The sequence below is a fragment of the Hemitrygon akajei genome, chromosome 32 (genome assembly GCF_048418815.1).
Source record: "Hemitrygon akajei chromosome 32, sHemAka1.3, whole genome shotgun sequence".
In the NCBI taxonomy this organism is placed as follows: Eukaryota; Metazoa; Chordata; class Chondrichthyes; order Myliobatiformes; family Dasyatidae; genus Hemitrygon; species Hemitrygon akajei.
Genome location: NC_133155.1, coordinates 15,607,049 through 15,624,943, shown reverse-complemented (window position 1 = coordinate 15,624,943; position 17,895 = coordinate 15,607,049). Strand labels below are relative to the sequence as shown.

The window sequence follows — 17,895 nt, the reverse complement described above, 5'->3', positions numbered from 1 at the left end:
CCCCTCCCTTTATTTTACAACACTCAACTCCAATTCCACTTGAACGTACCAAAGCGTTATGCACGTTCAATGATAACTTAAATAACTTTATTCAAATTGAAGTTTTGTTTATCCTTTCACAAAAGAAATGATAAGCATTATTTCAATCATTCAGTTTTTGAAATAACTGGCGAAACCCTGATCACTGCAGCTTAGCAACACAGTGATCACTTTACAAACACAAGAGGTTGGGCAGATGCTGGAAATCTGGAGGAACACATACAAGATGCTCGTGGAACTCAGCAGACTAGATGAAGGATCTGGGCCCGAAACATCAACTGGTTATTCCTGTCTATAGATGATGAGTTCACCTGCTGAGTTCCTCCAGCATTTTGTGTGTGTTACTTTGACCACTTTGCACTAAAGTGTACTTTAATTTTTTTGTTCTAGTTGTGTTTTCTGGTTTAAAAATGTGTAGAATTCATGTTTAATGGATGTTTTTCTTCTCAATGTTGCTTATATGATGCTATGTGCAACAAATTTGCACTCAGTGTCGGTGTCCAAAGAGCTGATTGTGGGTTTCAGAAAGGGCAAGACGAGAGAACACACAGCAATCCTCATAGAGGGATCAGAAGTGGAGAGAGTGAGCTATTTCAAGTTCCTGGGCGTCAATATCTCAGAGGACCTAACCTGGAAGCAACATATCGATGCAGCTATAAAGAAGGCAGGACAGCGGCTATATTTCAGGAGTTTGAGGAGATTTGGTTTGTCAACTAAAACACTCGTAAACTTCTACAGATGTACCATGGAGAGCATTCTGAGAGGTTGCATCACAGTCTGGTATGGAAAGGGGTGGGGAGAGGAGCTACTGCACAGGATCGAAGTAAGCTGCAGAAACTTGGAAGATCAGTCAGCTCCATCGTGGGTACTAGCCCCCGTAGTACTGAAGACATCTTGAAGGAGCTGTGCCTTAGGAAGCTCCCCCACCACCCAGGACATGCCCTCCTCTCATTGTTACCATCAGGAAGGAGATACAGAAGCCTAAAGACACACACTCAGTGATTCAGGAAGAGCTCCTTCCCCTCTTCCATCTGATTTTTAAATGTATATTGACCCCATATACACTATCTCACTACTTTTTTATTTCTGTTTTCTGCCACTACATAATTTAACTTAACTATTTAATATACATATTTATATATATATATATATATATATATAAGTATATATATATATATACTTACTGCAATTCAGGTTTTTCTCTCTATATTTATTTATCATATATTGCATTGTACTGCTGCCATAAAGTTAACAGGTATCATGACATATGCCGGTGATATTAAACCTGTTGTGTATGTGACCTGGCTACACAACAATGCTATTAATAAGAACGCTGGAGACAGGAGCTAAGTTTTATGGTTCTTTACTGGCAGAAAACGAACTTTTTAACACACACATACAGATCATTACGCGCCTAATAACACATGCTCAATATGTGCCTAATAGCGCATTCAACGACGTGGTACTAAAACATAAAGTCGTCCCTTATTATACAGTAGGCTATACGGTACACTCTTCCCCTTTTATTTAATAGTGTATTAACTGTTTTTGTTACTGGAGCACTATGCTAAACAAATATGTTTACCCTTAACATACAAACGCCTACCATTTAGTAACTTAATAATATCAAATTATAACAAGTCCTTTTTTTTACTTTTGGTCTAAGTCCCATTTATAACTCAAGTCTCGGGGGGGGGTCTTCTCTGCCTCTCTGGGTAATGTCTGTCAATAACTTGTTTGTTTTAATACAGATTTCCATATAAAAGTCATGAAAAGTTGACCTCTGAGCATAGGGAGTTAAGAAGATGTGCACTTTCAACTTGCTAAGAGTTCTAGGCAGCCGATCACCTCCGTATAATGAAGACTCCTCTGTGCAGCTGTCCTAGATATACACGCATCTTTGTGCTTGCCTTCCTTACCCATATCTCATTTGATCCAACTGAGCTACCGTAATTACACAGCCAATCTTCATATTCTCCTTAGATTCCAAATAGATAGCCTGACCTTCATGATACCATCTCTTATCGTAATATAACTTTCCAGCTTCTATTTGTGCTTCATATCTTTGTGCTGGTGATTCAGCAGGAGTGCTGGGAAGATGCTCAGGAGAAGACGGAGATGCTGGTCTTTTCGGAGATTTAAGCTTATTGAGAGTTTGCAGATTTTCCATTATCTGCTCATCTGTTAACAAGTAATTTAACTGCTCAGGTGCAGGTTTTTGTCTTTTGTCTGTAATTGGAACAGGGTCATTAGGTCTCCTCCTTAGTTTCCTAGTCATTATTGGATTTATCTCCATAGAATCCCGTGTGAGTTCCATTGTTAGCCTCTCATTTTCAATCATCTTTTTCTTTTCTTCTAACTCAATCTTTTTATCTTCAAATGCCTTCACTGCTGCTTTCTTCTCTTTAATATAATTCCTTTCCACTTGTTCTGTCTCCAGTTGCAGAAAAAGCTCTGCATTTCGTATTCCTTCCTTTTATTGTTGGTCTAGTTTCTTCATCCTTTCCTGATACTCCTGCAAAGTGCCTTGCTGTAACTGCTGGAGCTGTCTTTTGAGAGATGCCAATTTCTGCTGGTACATCTGCTCTTTTACTTCCAGGTGGTCTTCATCATTCTGCTTATTGGCAATATCTGTCTCCCTTGCATCCTCTGTATCTTCATCCTAGTCGTGGCCACGGATACTGCATTCGTCCTCAACATCGACGCTGTCTAGCTCCGCCTCGTCATTGTAATAGTTGACAATGGGTGAGAGGAGAGCTGCAGACATCTTCCCTGTTGAGCTGCCCTCCTTTTGACACATCTAGTGCCTTGGTGGTGTGCCAATCCAACTGGATTTTCCTGAGCCATTCCCGTCCCAGCAACGGTGGTCCTCCATTTCTCAGTACGTAGAGGTTCAGCTGCTGTGTTTTGTCTCCGTAGGTCACTGTCACTTTAATTTTTCTTTTGGGACACATTTTCTGTCCTGTGTAAGTCTTTAGTAGTAGTTTAGTTCGTTTCAGAGGTATGTGAGAAAACAGTCGTTTATAGTCGTGTACAGAGATCACTGTTAAAGCTGAGCCTGTATCCAACTCCATTTTCAGTCTCATGCCTGCCACTTGTGGCGTGATCCTTATTACTCTTCGATCATCTGTCACTTTCACGCTGTGAAATTGCAGACAAGACAATTCACTTTCGTCAGAGTCGTTTTCATCAGAACTGCTTTCTTCCATTTTGTGCACGTTGTTGTGTTTTCCTTTCTGGGGTTTCTTGTTTCTCTGTATTTTGTCCTTTTCCTGCCAATGTGGCCCTGTTTGCCATAGTGTCTGCATTCTTTGTCTTTAAACCAACAGTCATCAGGGTCATGTGACATGTTCCCACAATGGTAACATTCCTTTCCTTCAGTTCTGCTCAGTGACATTTTATTCGTAGTATATTCCAGAGATTTTTGTTGTGTCTCTGAAGCACCCCGTGCTGCTGTTTCCATTGATGTTGCAATGTTCAACGCCTTCTCTAATGTAAGGTCTTTTTCACCCAGGAGCTTCTTCAGTGTGGTTTCACAGTGCATGACACACACTAACCTGTCCCTCAATGCGTCCGATAGACCCGCTCCAAATTGACAATGTTCTGATAATTTGCGCAATTCAGCACAATATTCAGAAATGCTTTCATTTTTGCTCTGATTCCATTTGTGAAATTTAAATCTTTCAGCAATGACCAGTGGTTTGGGGTTTAAATGCTGTTGGGGAGTGTCTACTATTTGCTTGAAGGTTTTGTCAGCTGGCTTTTCAGGGGTTAACAAGCTCCATAGCAGCCCATATATTTTTGCTCCCACAATACTGAGTAAGACACTGGCTTTCTTTTCATTATAAACACCGTTAGCCTCACGATATAACTCCACTCTTTCAATGTAAATTGCCCAGTCTTCATTGCCACTATCAAGTGCTGTAATGGTTCCAATCATCACCATCTTTGTTATGTTAATTTAGCCCCATTTTCCCTTGTTTTCTTTTTGGCTTATGTGTCCTCTTTGCTAGCGCCATGAGCGCACTCTGTCTAGATGTGTGTGTGTCGCTCCTTTTTATCTCCCTTCTGGGGCAGGCAGACCTTCAGATTCAGATTCAGTTTATTCAGCCCCTGGGTTCAGCACTGCCAGTGGTCTCACCTGGACGTGCTATGGCTCCGACTGTGTCTCTTGGTCTCCTGACGTTCCCGATCCTGGCTGTGCTCCCACTTCCTTTCAGACTTGCGTCCTTGCTCTGCCTCCTTCTCCTGCTCCTTGGCTCGTTCCTTGCGCTCTTCCTCCGAGTGTCGTTATCAATTAAAACAGGCGTTCCAATATGATGTAGGTTCATTAACCTCGTCGCCAATTTGTTGTGCATGTACAGATCAATACGCATCTAATGATGCTTGCTCAATATGTGCCTAATAGCGCATTCAACGGCGTGTTACTAAAACATAAAGTAGTCCCTTATTATACTGTAGGCTATACGGTACAAAACCTGATTCTGGTTCTGATGTGCCTGTGATTCTACCGCCAGTAAGTTATCCATTGCATCTGTCCATACATGTCCATCACATGTGTGAATTACACCCGTGAATTACATGCACTTGTGCATCTGACAGTGAACTCAACTTTAAAGATTTATAATTCCTCTCTCCCCAGATATCCTTATCTTAAATAAACTTTTACAAAGAAGGACACAAACATCCTTTGTCTAGATTATTTTATTTTCCACGGCCAGCAAGATGAACGTTTTGTTCCTAATGTTGAGAGTAGCTGTGTAACATTGATGCAGTTGGCCTTGTTAAATATGTAGCGTTTGAAAGTGTAGTACTGCTGGATCACCACCTTGTCGTGGTGGGGAAGCTTGTGAGTGATGCTGTCTGGAGCCCAACTCCCGTTAGGGTCACCCATGGCAGAAAGGTCAAGGGGGAGTTTCCAGATAAAGAGCAGGTCCACCAAGACCTCGACAGTGTACCCGGTGGACAATGGTGACACATTACAACATCAGTGAAGGCGGAGGAAGGCTGTCATCTTGCATCTTGCACTAGACCCCGACCCCAATCTGCCATAGACCGTGTGGGGGCTGCCCTTGCTTCAGCCTCCCCATGTTAATCAAGGTCATGCACAGGCATTCTCCATTAAGGGAGTAACCCCTTAGGACAGGGGTTTCCAACTTTTTTTATGCCGTGGACCCCTACCATTAACCGAGGGGTCCCTGGACCCCAGGGTGGGAACCCCTGCCTTAGGAGAACATCATGCTCGACTCGATCGATCAGTTGGGGCTGGGATTCAGCTGAATAATACCAACTATTTTGATAACTCCACCATGAGAGTGCTGGAGCTAGACAGTCTTCTCAGAAATAACATTTTGACTTGTGCTGGATTGGCAATAATGCAGGCTTGCTTTCAGGGATATGGAAATAGCAATCCATTTCCCTTGATGTGGTGTAGACTAAGTGAGCTTATTGAAATACATGGGGCTGCAGCACTTCCTTTTCACCTACCCAGTGATTGTCCGGAAAGGCATTATTAGTCCATTTCACTGGCAATTATCTGGGCAATGGTAGCGCTTGTTTGAAGTTCCTGTGTCATACTATTTATAAGTGATATTCAAATACTATACAGAGTTTTATCTAATACTCCAAGCACTGCCCTGGTAAAGGTGACCACCTTTTCACTTTAACTTGCCTTTTGTGGTTTATGATTTCCTGCAATGTGTAAACGACAATGGGTGCCACTGACATTCAGTGCTGCAAAAATATTTGTCACCAGGATTTGCTTCAGGTATCGTACCGTTACCCATCTAATTGTGCCAGCACTGCCATCTTTTGACAGAGTGACGTAAATAGTACTCTCCACCCACAATTCCATTATTTATTTATTGAGATACAGCATAGAATAGGCTCTTCCAGCCTTTCGACCCTCTCCGCCCAGCAACCCCCGATTTAACCCTAGCCAAATCACAGGACAATTTACTAATACCAATTCACCTACCAACATCTTTGGACTGAGGGAGGAAACCAGGGACACAAGAGGTTCTGCAGATGCTGGAAATCCAGAGGAACACACACAAGATGCTAGAAGAATTCAGCAGGTCAGACGAAGGGTCTGGGCCCAAAACGTCTACTGTTTATTCCTCTCAATAGACGCTGCCTGACCTGCTGAGTTCCTCCAGCATTACAGATTTGTGTCTATATTTCATTTTACCTCATTACTTCTTAATTGTTTAATTACCCTTTTATCTTCTTTTCTCACACAATAATAATAAAAATTGGATTCTTTTCTCATTGTTCCCTAATTTCCTTCATGAATTTCATTGTCAGCTTTTAACATAGTTACATGTTTCAATAACTCTGCATTACTTGATTGCATCTCAATTATCTCAATTGTCTTTGAGCTGCCTAGAGACGTGTTGAGAGGCAGGGATCATACAGAATGATTGAAATATTATTTGTGCGTTTAAACATAGTGCTCTTAATTATGATAAGTACTCTTGTTGGTAGGTGAAAGTAAATTTCAGCATACTGCGTTAGGGTCAGGAGAAATGTCGAATACGCACAGTGGCTCACTACACAGAACTAGAGCAGTGGTGCAATCCTGCACACTAGCAAGATTAGTTAGCCTCAGCTTTAACTTGTATACCAGAATTTTTTTGCCATGTTCAAATCTTATTGCCTCAAAGTATCGAGTGGCTAACTCAGTTCATTGTCGCCCAAGTTGCTCCATTTATAAATATTTATTTACTCATTTAGTGAGATAGTGCTGAACGGGCCCTTCTGACCCAACGAGCCGCACTGGCCACCCACCAGCCTAATCACAGGACAATCTACAATGACCAATTAAAGCTCTAACTGGTACATCTTTGCACTGTGGGAGGAAGCCAGAGCACTTGGAGGAAAGCCATGCACTCACAGGAAGGTCGTACAAACTTCTTAGAGAGGACACCAGAATTCCACCCTGAACTCCGATGCCCTGAGCTGTAATAAGCATCTTGCTAACTGCCATGCCACCTGATTATGGTGTTGAAGTGCCAAGTAATTGGTGGCTGCCCTGGTTTTGCCAACTTGAGTGACCATCCAAATCTTGTTCTCTTATGATTACTTTATTTCGAAGTGAGAATATCATGATTGCCATTTGTTATGTGGAACAAAGCTTAGTAGTGAAACTTTTCTGAGTTTAAATAAGGCATTATGACTGTTGTTTAATGTAGGACCATAAGGCCATAAGACCATACAGCATTGGTACAGGATGAGGCCATTCAGCCCATCGAGTCTGCTCTGCCATCCAGTCATTGTGCCTCTCAATGCTATTCTCCTGCCTTCTCCCCGTAACCTTTGACGTCTTTACTAATCAAGAATCTATCATCCTCTATTTTAAGTATACCCGATGACTCGGCCTCCACAGCCATATGTGGCAATGGGTTCTACAGATTCACCACCCTCTGGCTAGAGAAATTCTTCTTTGTCTCTGTTCTAAAGGAATGTCCTTCAATTCTGAGGCTGGTTCCTCTGGTCCTAGCCTCTCTCACTATTGGAAACATCCTCTCTATGTCCATTCTATGTCGGCCTTTCAAAATCCGATAGGTTTCAGTGAGATCCCGCACTCATTCTTCTATACTCTTCTTATATATTAACCCTTTCATTCCTGGGATAATTCTCGTAAACCTCCTCTGGACCCTCTCCAGTGCCAGCATATCCTTTCTTAGATACGGGGCCCAAAACTGAAAGTTCAAAATTCACATGCAAATTTATAGTAAATTTATTATCAAAGTTAATATGTACATGTACAACCGTGAGATTCATTTTCTTGCGGGCATACTCAATAAATCCGTAACAGAATTATAACCACAATAGAATCAATGAAAGACCACACCAACATGGGTGATCAACAGACAAAATACAACAAACTGTGCAAATATAAAAAGAAAGATAATAATAATAAATAAATAAGCAATAAATATCGAGAACAGGAGATGAAGAGTCCTTTAAAGTGAGTCCATAGGTTGTGGGAAAATTTCAATGATGGGGTGAGTGAAGTTATCCCAGTAGGTTCAAGAGCCTGATGGCTGAGGGGTAGTAACTGTTCCTAAACCTGGAGGTGAGAGTCCTGCTCACAATACTCCAAACGTGGTCTGACCAATGCCTTATAAAGCCTTAGCCTTATATCCTTGCTTTTATATTTTAGTCCTCTCGAAATGAATGCTAACATTGAATTTGCCTTCTTAATTACTGACTTAACGTGCGGGATAACTTTTAGAGAATCCTGCCCTAGGATTTCCAAGTCGCTTTGCACATGCAATGTCTTCAACTATGGAATCAGGTCACAAGCTGCCAATTGTTTAAGCTTCTTGCATTGTCACTTCCAACAAGAAATATTACACACAGAATGAAAAGAAGGCTTGTCTGACATTTTGGGGATCACTCAATTTCAGAAGTTTCCATTTCGTGGGTATTTCCCTGTGGTCATGGTGAATATCTTTGTGTTTCCAGCATTTTCTGATTTTACTGCAGTTAGTTGAGTGTTCTTCATCAACTTATCATCAATTTAGGATGTTTGGTGCTTTGAATCCCTCCCTTTGTTACTTGCTTCAATAAATATTCAGGCAGAGAATAACCAAATAATACTTCAGTGCTCTTGAGCTGTCTGTTTGCCTCACAATGCTGCACTGTGAATTGTGCCCTTGAATGTCTTGTATCTCTTTGATGCTTTAAATAATAAAAATCTATTTTCTCTGTCTCACTTTACATGCTGAGCCAGATCTAGTGTTTCAGGCAACACTGAATCCATTTGCAAATCTTAGTGGCTGCATTGGAAGTTACAGGCACAGGCATGGGTTGAGGTGTTAGTCAATCAAAGGGCTTCACCTTATATTTTGCCTGGGTAGTCTCCATCCTGATGGCATGAATATCACTTTCTCCTTCCGGTACACAAATTTCACCCCCAACCTTCCGCTACCCTCCACTGTGACCTTTTATCTCTTTTCACCTGCCTATTACTTTTCCCTGGGTCCCCTTCTCCTTCCCGTGGTCCACTCTCCTTTCCTATCAGATTCCTTCTCATCTAGCCTTTGACTTTTCTCACCCATCTGGCATCACCTATCACCTTCCAGCTAGCTTCCCCTCTGCCCCCCGCCCCCCCCCCAACCACCTTTTTAATCTGGAATCCTCCCCTTCCTTCTCAGTCCTGAAGAAGGAACTCGGCCTGAAAGGTCGACTATCTATTCATTTCCATAGATGCTGCCTAACCTGCCAAGTTCCTCCAGCATTTTGTGTGTGTTGCTGCAGAAAAGATTCACAGGTTTAATATTTTCTCACAGGCGAGATAATGAGATGGTGTTGCTGTTGATAATTTTAGCTATGTTATTACTTTTTAAATCTAATAATAATTTATACATCTTCAGGTAATGTTCTGTCTGAAGTGCAATCTGTGTACATTAAGACTGGATTTTAGGGAATAATGGAACCTGGCCTACGGAAACAAACTTCTGTAATGGAAAAAAATCAATAAAAATTGAGAATTGTTTTGTGTTTTCAAGAATGCTTTACTTCATTTTTCCCTTGTAAGTTGGTTTGACCATTTTTCTTTATATGTTCAGTTTGCTAGCGTCCTCAAGTCTTTGTCTTTTCAGCTAGTGATAGCTTTGTTTCTATTCTCGTATCTCATTTGTGATTTCAAAGTTCAAAGTAAATTTATTATCAAAGAAGATAGATGTTACCATATCCAACCCTGAGATCCCCTTTCTTGCAGGCAATCTTAGTAAATACAGGGAGCACACTAGAATCACCCAACAGGTCAGACAAAAACCATTGTGAAAAAACTGCAAATACAAAAAAAAAACAATAAGTAAGTAATAAATGTTAAGAACACGAGATGAAGAGTGCTTGAAAGTGAGTCCAGTTGGGTGGGAACAGTTCAGTGATGGGGTGAGTGACGTTGAATGAAGTTATCCCCTCTGGTTCAAGAGCCTGGTGGTTGAGGGTTAGTAACTGTTTCTGGACCTGGTGTTGCGGGTCCTGAGGCTCCTGTACTTTTTCCCTGATGGCAGCAGCGAGAAGACAGCATGGCCTGAATGGTGGGGGTCCTTGATGATGGATGGAGCTTTCCTGCGACAGCACTCAGTGTAGATGTGCTCAGTGGTGGGAAGGGCCTTATCCACAACCTTTTGTATGCTTTTCTGTACCAGGGCATTGGTGTTTCCCATACCAGGCTGTGACACAACCAGTCAATATACTCTCCACCACACATATATAGAAGTTTACCTAAGTTTTTGATGAAATACCAAATCTAGGCAAATTTCTAAGAAAGTAGAGGCTATGCCTTCTTCATGATTGCACTTATGTGCTGGAACTAGAACAAATCCTCTGAAAAGATAACACCAAGGAATTTAAATTTGCTGACCTTCTCCACCTCTGATTTCCTGATGAGGACTGGCTCATGGACTTCCAGTTACCTCCTCCTCAAGTCAATAATCAGCTCCTTGGTCTTGCTGACATTGAATGAGAAGTTGCTGTTGTGGCACAACATAGCCAGATGCTTAATCACCCTCCTGCATGCTGGCATCAACCAATTTCATTTGGCAGTGCTGCCCCCATATCTCAGTTGGTGGTCATATGATGTTTGGTGAAACCTAAATTCATTTGGTAGTCCTGTCATTGGTGAGAATGAATTATATTTGACATTGTTCTGATTAATTTCTTTTCCCAAAATCTCAGGTGGGAGAATGGGAGAATGAGAATGAAAGAGGTGGCTGGGGAGATAGTGGAGGCATTGATAATGATCGTTCACGAATCACTAAATTCTGGAATGGTTCTGGAGGACCGGAAAATTGCAAATGTCACTCCACTCTTTAAGAAAGGAGGGAAACATTGATGTAGTAATAAAGAAGGCAAGACAGTGGCTATACTTTATTAGGAGTTTGAAGCGATTTGGCATGTCAACAAATACACTCAAAAACTTCTATAGTTGTATCGTGGAGAGCATTCTGACAGGCTGCATCATTGTCTAGTATGGAGAGACTACTGCACAGGACCGAAAGAAGCTGCAGAAGGTTGTAAATCTAGTCAGCTCCATTATGGGCACTAGCCCACAAAGTACTCAGGACATCTTTAGGAAGCAGTGTCTCAGAAAGGCAGCATCCATTATTAAAGACCTCCAGCACCCAGGGTATGCACTTTTCTCACAGTTACCATCAGGTAGGAGATACAGAAGCCTGAAGGCACACACTCAGTGATTCAGGAACAGCTTCTTCCTCTCTGCCATCTGATTCCTAAATGGACTTTGAAGCTTTGGACACTACCTCACTTTTTTAATATACAGTATTTCTGTTTTTGCAGATTTTTAAATAATCTATTCAATATATGTAATTGATTTACTTGTTTATTTATTATTATTATTATTATTATTATTTTCTCTCTCTGCTAGATTATGTATTGCATTGAACTGTTGCTGCTAAGTTAACAAATTTCACGTCACATGCCGGTGATAATAAACCTGATTCTGATTCTGAGGAGAAGAAAATAAATTATAGGCCAGTTAGCCTGACATCAGTGGTTGAGAAGATGTTGGAGTCGATTGTAAAGGATGAGGTCTCAGGGTACTTGGAGGGATATGATAAAATAGGCTGTAGTCAGCATGGCTTCCTTAAGGGAAAATCTTACCTGACAAATCAGTTGGAATTCTTTGAGGAAATAACAAGCAGAAATAATAGACAAAGGAGAGTTGTTGGATGTTGATTTTCAGAAGGCCTTTGCTAAAGTGCCGCACATGAGGCTGCTAAACAAGTTAAGAGTCCTTGGTATTACAGGAAAGACACTAGTATGGATAGAGGATTGGCTGATTGCCTGTTTGGCAGGAGGCAAAGAGTGGGACTAAAGGGAGCCTTTTCTGATTGGCTGCTGATGACCAGCGGTATTGCTCAAGGGTGTTTGGACTGCTTTTTAAATGTCATATATCAATGATTTGGATGAGGGACTTGATAGCTTTGTGGGTAAGTTTATGGATGATATGAAGATAGGTGGAGGGGCGGGTAGTATAGAGGAAGCAGAGAAGCTGCAGAAGGACTTATATATATTAGGAGACTGTTTTCTAAATGGAGAGAAAATTCAAAAATCTGAGGTGCAAAGGGACTTGCCAGACCTCGTGCAGGATTCCCTGAAGGTTAACTCGCAGGTTGAATCTGTGGTGAGGAAGGCAAATGCAATGTTACCATTCATTTTGAGAGGTCCAGTAATTTAAGGCAAGGATGCAATGCTGAGGCTTTATAAGGCACTGGTGAGGCCTCACTTGGAGAATTGTGAGCAGTTTAGGGCCCCTATCTAAGAAAGGATGGGCTGACATTGGAGAAGGTTTAGAGGAGGTTCACGAAAATTATTCCGGGACTAAAAGGGTTATCATATGAGGAGCGTTTGGTGGCTCTGGGCCAGCACTCACTGGAATTTAGAAGAATGGAGGGAATCATCAAAACCTATCAAATGTTGAAAGGCCTAGATAGAGCGGATGCTTCCTTTAGTGGGGGAGTCTAGAACCAGAGGGCACAGCCTTAGAATCGAGGGACGCCCATTTATAAAGGAGATTAGGAGGAATTTCTTTAGCCAGAGAGTGGTGAATCTATGGAATTAGTTGCCACGGGCAGCTGTGGAGGCCAAGTCATTGGGTGTACTTAAGGAAGAGGCTGATAGATTCTTGATTGGTCAGGACATGACAGGATACGGGGAGAAGGCAGGAGAATGCAGTTGAGAGGGAAAATGGATCAGCCATGATGAAATGGCAAAGCAGTCCTAACGGGATGAATGGCCAAATACTCCAATCTCCTATAGTCTTTTGCAATAATTTCTGTGGTGAGTAATGTTAAACGCTTGTATTATATATTCCCATTTCATTGTTTTGTGATTAGCTTTCCAATAATTTGCTTTATCCAATATGGGGTTGTATTACTGTTGTCATGTCCCCACACATTACTGTAATATGATAGATGGTCATATGCTAATCTCACTTGGTCTAGATATGATTAAAAATGAAAGGAAAGGGCAAAAACAGAGTTCAGACAATAAACAGAGGAGGACTTAAAATCAAATATAAAATAAAAAGCAGTACTGCGAAGGCAGAAGGATGATATAGAAAAAGCAGACGCCGTATACTCACAGGAGGTGGGAAATAGCTGTTCTTGAAAGTCCTAGATAGAGTGGATGCGGAGAGAATGTTTCTAAGACCAGAGAGCACACCCTCAGAATAATTATGTCAATTAAGAACAGAGGTAAGGAGGGATTTCCTTAGCCAATGAATTGGTGGAACTCATTGCCACAGACAGCTGTGGAGGCCAAGTCACTGGGTATATTTAAAGCAGAGTTTGGTAGGTTCTTGCTGAGTATGGATGTCACAAGTTAAGGTGAGACAGCAGGAAAATGGGATTTAGAGGGAGTAATAAATCAGCTACGATTGAATGGTGGAGCAGACTCGATGAGCCAAATGACCGAATTCTACTCGTACGTCTTGTGGTGTAACCATTTAGATCTCAACCTGCACAACACTAATCACTACCTGAGTAAAGCAATACTATGACTACTGACCATTTTGACTTCTTTGCACCATAATGGACTTTTTTTAAAAAATTCGAATTTTCATCTTTCTTGTATAATTTTGTATAACTTATGATTAACTTGTGTTTTCTTGTGAACATTGTGTCTGATACTATGTGCCTATGATACGGTTGTAGATAAGTTTTCATTGCACCTGTGCCTATGATAATACAATTAACCTTGATTTTCGCTGGACAACTGGAATGTTGTTGAGGCCAGCAATCTTCATCATATCTCATGCTTTCAACCATTTCTTACTACCTTCTGGAATGAATTGAATTGGCTTCAAGAGGCACGATGCAGGCAATGTATTTCACTGTATGTTTTCATGTTTCGACATACATGTGACAAATAAAGCTAACCTTTATCCTAAGGAGGCTAGGATGGTTAGGAATGTTTTAAATTCATCTACTGCGTTCCTTTCCTAACGTTGCCACCAACGTAGTTTGGAGTGTTCGTGAAGCCCTTCATTCGGCACTTAAATGGCCACTATTAGTTATAACTTGATGTTGCAGGACTCCAAAGTTTTGATCTGTTCTGTGTGTCGAAGGATCATTTAGTCCTCAAACAACATGGCACTTCCATTCTTATAAAACAGGTTAATTCATTATTTCTTGATACACCCAATGCTGCTTCCTTTTACAAACCATATTTTTTTTCCCTGGTTGCTTTCTGTTTTCCCAAATTCCCTGCTATATCTTCTTGAATAATAGTTTCCAACTTTTTCCACATGACAGATGTTAAGGTAACTGGCCTGATATCCAGCTTTCTGACTCATTTTTTTTAATAAATGAGTTACAAGAAGACTAATCTCAGGATTACTTATGGAGACATATATATACTTTGATAATAAATTATTTGAACTTAGTATTTACATTTACTATTTTCATTCAAATGGGGCAATGCCCAATTCAAAAGAAATTTGAAAAATTAAAGCCAATGCATCATCTTACTTCTCCTGAGACCCTAAGATGATGTCTATTATAATTTTTGATGCATTACTTTCTGGAAATCTTGGTATCTCACATCAACCATTTCCTCTTTATCCACAGCACTTTTTTTTCACCAAACCACATTAACTTTACCTGGTTACCTGGATTTTCTTCTAAATGGCCTGCTGTGCGGTGTTGTAGTAGCCCCTGATATTTTCCCCATGACAAAGCTAACTGGCCTGTCTTTTCTAGTTATCTGTTTCCTTTGCTATTTTGCACTCTAATGGATCTTCACCCATATATGGGAAATTCTGAAAGATTAAAACCAATGGATAGCTCACTGAAGGTAGCTGTGGACCAGAAAACTGTAACGATGGTTGCATTGATCAAGAGGAAGGAAGACAAAAATCTGGAAACAATAGTAACACACACAAAATGCTGGAGGAACTCTGCAGGTCGGGCAGCATCGGGCAGCATCTATAGAGAGGAACAAACAGCTGACATTTTGGGCTGAGACCTTGCATCAGGTCAATAGGCCTCTTAGCTCAATCATGAAGAAACTGCTCATCACCATAAAAGTTTAATGGAATCAAAATAAGTCAACATGGCTCTATCAACTGTACATCACGTTTGATAAATTTGCTAGAGTCCTTTTAAGGCGTAACAAGAGGTCAATAGAGGAGAACCTGTAGATGTGATATATTTTGATTTTCAGAAGGTATTTTAAGAGATGCTCAATGAAACGCTAGCATAAAATTAAGAACTCTTGGTATTAGAGTAGGTGGGTTTGGATAGTTTAAAGATTATTTGTCACCTAGACAATAGAGAGTTGAAATAAACAGACGTTTTTTAGGCTGGATGAATTTAACTAATGCAGTGCCCTAACAATCAGTTTTTGTTCCTCAATTATTTATAACTTCTATTAATGATGAGGAGGAGGGGGGAAGAGTGCAAGGTATCTAAGTTCCGTGAAAGCACAAAAGATAATTGGGAGGTCATGCTGCCATGATGATATATGGGCTCTACAACAGATTACATGCAAGTTAAATGAATGGGTGACAATTTGGCAAATGGAGTTGAAGATGGAAAAGGGTGCTGTCTTACACTTGGGTAAGAGGAAGTGGAAAAAGGCTGCAGGGGAATGAAGTACAGAGGGATCTAGACGTTCTTGTGCACTAATCACAAAATGTCAGCCAGCAAGTGGTAAGGAAGGCACATGATATATTGGTCTTTATTGCTACAGGGTTGAAGTTTAGCTGTTGAACAGTATTTTTACAGTTGTGCAAAGTACTGATGAGGCCACATCTGGAGTACTATACACAGATTTTACTCCCCTTTTGAAGAAAGGATATTCTGTCGTTAGCAGCGGTCCAGAAGAGATCCACCAGGCTAATTCCTAGGTTGAGAGGGTGGTCCTATTACTGGTGGCTAAAGAAATTAGATTTAAATTTGTTGGAGTTTAGAAGAATGAGGGGTGATCTTGTCAAAGCAGGTAAGATAATAAGGGAGCATGTGGGGTAGATTTTGAAGTGTTTCCACCGGTAGGATCATCTTTAACGGGAAGACCCAGTCACAAGATTAGGTCATGGTCATTTAAAACAGAGGTGTGTAGAAACTTATTTACAAAGAGGGTGGTGACACTCTGGAATTCTCCGTGCCGAAGGATGTGTGGGCTGGATCACTGCCAGAGGAAGCACGTAAATTTCAGAAAGATCAGGAGATTGAAGGCTCTGGTTAACTGGCAAAGAAGAGGAGATGAGGTTTGAAGCATATTAGCCATGATCGTATTGACTGGTGTAGCAATCCTGAGAGGGTGAATTGCCTAGTTCTTTATTCATAAGTTATTTTGCTAACTTTTTTTTAAAGAAGTCCCTTGGATATATCAGTCTGGAGCTTCATCATTTGCTCCGGAAATTGTAATTTTCCTGAGTGTAGGCCAGGGTACCCCAATTAGTTTTCCACAAGGGCCAAATTATGTCAAACATGCCAAGCCAAGGGCCAAAACATCCAGGGTTTTTTTTTCCATTGCGCCGGTAAGTTGTTTTATGGGCGATGTTGATGTTGCTGCTGTTGCCATCATTATTATTAGTAGTAGTAGTAGTAATAATTTAGGCCTGGGATTCTCAAAGCCCGTGTTGTGGGTCACACAAGAAAAAAAATGCACTCTTGAAACAAAATAAGTCCAAAAACAACCATTTAATTATTACTCTAGCTATCACATCTGTCAGCTGTCACACTGAGCACTCATCTGGGACTTAAAATAAATACACACACACACACACACACACACACACACACACACACACACACACACACACACACACACACACACACACACACACACACACACACACACACACACACACACACACACACACACACACACACACACACACACACACACACAATGGTAGTCTTCACCACATCTCTTCCACACAAAGAGTTTTAGTAGTACTGCCTTTTCCACTGTTTCTGTTCTCTCATTTAATCTATTTGTTCTTTTCAATTCAGCTATGTAGCATTTGAAGTATGAAGTGTAGCTATAAGTGAAATTATCAGCATTATTGTTGTTGTAATATTATTATACCACAATAAGATGGACAAATGGACAGAAATAAATTGATTCACTCACCAATCAGTGAGAGAAATGACAGTGATGGGATGAGGCAATCCTTCTGATGTCAGGCCTGTATTCTGTTGAGGCAATCCTGAGGCACTGGCCAAGATGTGCATTGGAGAGTCTGTTTCTGTCCTGGTTCTTGACAGAGTTCATTGAAGAAAATTATGACTCAAATATGTACGTGGAGGGGAACAGTGTGAGTAAGAGCATTGCAATAGCTCTTGTGTTTTTGAATTGAGCTTGGGGAACCACGTTGATGCAAAAGTCACTCACCCCGACATCCTTGTGTTGTGCTTTGAGCAAATCAGATGTTCTCATTTCCAAGACCTCCATCTGAAGAGTTGCCTCATCTGTGGAAGGCACCAGCCTTTTGGCCCCTGCAGTTCACTGGCCATCAGCCAAAACGGAGAATGGCTGTCTCAGAAAGAGAAGGATGTCACCTGAGAGTTTAGGGGAGCTTTCAAATCGTTCCCTGAAGTTTTCTGCCAGGCTCATCACAAAATCCTTCATCACTGGATCCTCCTGCATTTTGTTCTTCACGCAATGCTCCTGCAGATGTGGAAAGTGCAACTTTCTCCCGTGAATGTCGCATGCTCTCCGGGGGCGTAGGTCAAGTGTACGGTGTGGGATGAGGTTAAAATAAATTAGAGCAGCGCACGCTTTATTTACATGTTATGACAGGTGCGTTCACGTAAGTGCCAATGGGTCGGCACGGTCCAGACATTTGGTTCTCGTGGTCCGCCTATT

At 41.2% G+C, this 17,895-nt stretch overlaps 2 protein-coding genes and 1 pseudogene across 4 annotated transcripts in view; 1 reads left to right on the top strand and 2 right to left on the bottom strand.

The window, feature by feature from the left end:
• The window catches only part of macf1a (microtubule actin crosslinking factor 1a), a 564,022-nt gene that overhangs the window by 26,679 nt on the left and 519,448 nt on the right, over positions 1 to 17,895 (top strand). The window lies entirely within an intron of this gene.
• The window catches only part of zbtb8b (zinc finger and BTB domain containing 8B), a 367,049-nt gene that overhangs the window by 338,580 nt on the left and 10,574 nt on the right, over positions 1 to 17,895 (bottom strand). The window lies entirely within an intron of this gene.
• Positions 1,872 to 2,806, bottom strand: LOC140719678 (sin3 histone deacetylase corepressor complex component SDS3 pseudogene; annotated as a pseudogene).